Below are 2,706 nucleotides of genomic sequence, written 5' to 3' on the forward strand. Positions count from 1 at the left end.
CAGCTACTGTAGAGCAGAAAGCTAAGAGCTCACTTGATCTTGATTTTTCTGTAGAAATACAAACAATGATAATGGGACCTCACAATTCTTCTGGCTTTTTGGGTTTTAAACAGGGGGTGTCAGAAAAAGAATAAAGGGCATAAGAAGAAAAGCCACCAACAGATCCACAAGCTGGAAAGGCTGCATCCAGTGTAATATTCAGATAACTTCCTGCAGAAAATACAACATATATTCATAGAATCCTCAGGAAGGTGCCTCTGAAGTCCAACTGCAATGCACAAGGACGCCATAGCTAGATCAGGTTGCCTGGGCCTCACCCAGCCTCACCCTGGAAGTCTACCTGGAAGTGTACCTACGGCCATCCCACCCTGGCAACACTCGATCTCGTCCGATCTCGGAAGCTAAGCAGGGTCGGGCCTGGTTAGTACTTGGATGGGAGATCTCCTGGGAATACCGGGTGCTGTAGGCTTGTTCTCTATTCTTGGAGATGTCAGAAGGGTGACTACCAAAACTACTATCTTGAACTTCAAGAGGGCGGACTTTGACCTGCTCAGGACGCTTGTAGCACAGGTCCCTTGGGAGTTGCTCCTCAAGGGTAAAGGGGTCCGGGAAGCCTGGACGGTCCTCAAGGTGGAAATCTTAAAGGCGCAAAAACAGGCTGTCCCTGAATACCGTAAGGCGAGCCGTAGGGGGAGAAGACCGGTGTGGATGAGCCGGGAATTACTGTCAAGACTCAGGAAGAAAAAGAGAGTCTATGTCCTGTGGAAGAAGGGACAGGCTACTAGGGGAGATTACAAGGAAGTTGCAAAGGAATGCAGGGAGGAAGTCCGGAAGGAGAAAGCCCATCTCGAACTTAGATTGGCCACTGCAGTAAAGCAGAATAAGAAATCCTTTTACAAATATATCAATGACAAGAGAAAACCCAAGGATAATCTCTGTCTTTTAATTGATGCGGCAGGGAATGTGACCACAGATGATAAGGAGAAGGCTGAGGTCCTCAACGCCTTCTTTACATCTGCCCTTAATAGTCAGACCAACTATCTTCAGGGCACTTTGTGCCCTGATCTGGATATCTGGGCTGACATGCAGCATATCTCCCCGGAGATCGAGGTGGAGACAGTTAGAGAGCTCCTCCTCCATCTGGACAGACATAAGTCCATGGGACCGGATGGGCTTCATCCTAGGGTGCTGAGGGAGTTGGCGGGGGTGATTGCTAAGCCGCTCTCGGCTATCTACCAGCGCTCCTGGTTGACTGGAGAGATTCCAGAGGATTGGAGGCTTGCTGATGTGACTCCCATCTACAAGAAGGGCCATAAGGAGGATCCGGGGAACTACAGGCCTGTCAGCCTGACATCAGTGCCAGGGAAGGTCATGGAACAAATCCTCCTGGGAGAGATCACACAGCTTGTCCACGGGATCAGGCCCAGCCAGTATGGGCTCATGAAAGGCAGGTCGTGTTTGACCAACCTCATCTCCTTCTACGACTGGGTGACCAAACTGGTAGATGAGGGAAAGGCAGTTGATGTAGTCTACCTAGACTTCAGCAAAGCCTTTGACATGGTCTCACACAGTACCCTTCTGCGGAAACTGGCTGCCCATGTCTTGGACAGTTTTACACTCGGTTGGATAAGGAACTGGCTGGAGGGCCGTGCTCAACGGGTGGTGGTCAATGGAGTGAAGTCCAGCTGGAGACCTGTTACAAGTGGTGTCCCCCAGGGGTCGATACTGGGGCCCATCCTGTTTAATATCTTCATTGATGACTTAGATGAAGGGATTGAGTGTACCGAGTAAGTTTGCAGATGACACCAAGTTGGGAGGTTGTGTCGATCTGCCTGAGGGCAGGGAGGCCCTGCAGAGGGATCTAGGTAAGCTGGATCGCTGGGCTGAGATGAATGGGATGAGGTTTAACAAGGCCAAGTGTCGGGTTCTGCACTTTGGCCACAACAACCCCAGGCAGCGTTACAGGATTGGGGATGAGTGGTTGGATGATTGTGAAGAGGAAAGGGACCTGGGGGTGTTGGTTGATGCTCGGTTGAACATGAGCCGACAGTGTGCCCAGGTGGCCAAGAGGGCCAACGGCATCCTGGCCTGCATCAGAAATAGTGTGGCCAGCAGGAGCAGGGAGGTGATCATCCCCCTGTACTCAGCACTGGTGAGGCCGCACCTCAAGTACTGTGTTCAGTTTTGGGCCCCTCACTACAAGAAAGACATTGAGGCCCTGGAGCATGTCCAGAGAAGGGCAACGAAACTGGTGAGGGGTCTGGAGCACAAGTCTTATGAGGAGAGGCTGAAGGAGCTGGGATTGTTCAGTGTGGAGAAGAGGAGGCTCAGGGGAGACCTCATTGCACTGTACAACCTCCTGAAAGGAGGCTGTGGTGAAGAGGGATTTGGCCTCTTCTCCCAGGCAAATAGTAGGACCCGAGGAAATGGCAAGAAGTTATACCAGAGGAGGTTTAGGTTGGTATTAGGAGAAACTTTTTCTCTCAGAGGGTGGTCAGGCACTGCAATGGCTGCCCAGGGAGGTGGTGGAGTCGCCATCCCTGGCAGTGTTCAAGAGGCACCTGGATGAGGAGCTACGAGAGATGGTTTAGTAGCTTGTGGCACTGATAGCAATGGGAGGGTGGTTGGACTAGATGATCTTGCAGGTCGTTTCCAACCTTGTGATTCTGTGATTCTGTGATTCTGTGATTCTGTGATTCTGTGATT

The 2,706-nt window shown here is 51.3% G+C and overlaps 1 non-coding gene across 1 annotated transcript; it reads left to right on the top strand.

Moving 5' to 3' along the window:
• The first annotated feature begins 350 nt into the window (after positions 1 to 350).
• On the top strand, positions 351 to 469 carry LOC122186369. Its single transcript, XR_006181120.1, has one exon. It is a non-coding gene; the product is annotated as a 5S ribosomal RNA (ribosomal RNA).
• Positions 470 to 2,706: the final 2,237 nt, after the last annotated feature.

The sequence above is a fragment of the Lagopus leucura genome, unplaced genomic scaffold (genome assembly GCF_019238085.1).
Source record: "Lagopus leucura isolate 7727_CA_CO unplaced genomic scaffold, USGS_WTPT01 Super-Scaffold_100036, whole genome shotgun sequence".
In the NCBI taxonomy this organism is placed as follows: domain Eukaryota; kingdom Metazoa; phylum Chordata; class Aves; order Galliformes; family Phasianidae; genus Lagopus; species Lagopus leucura.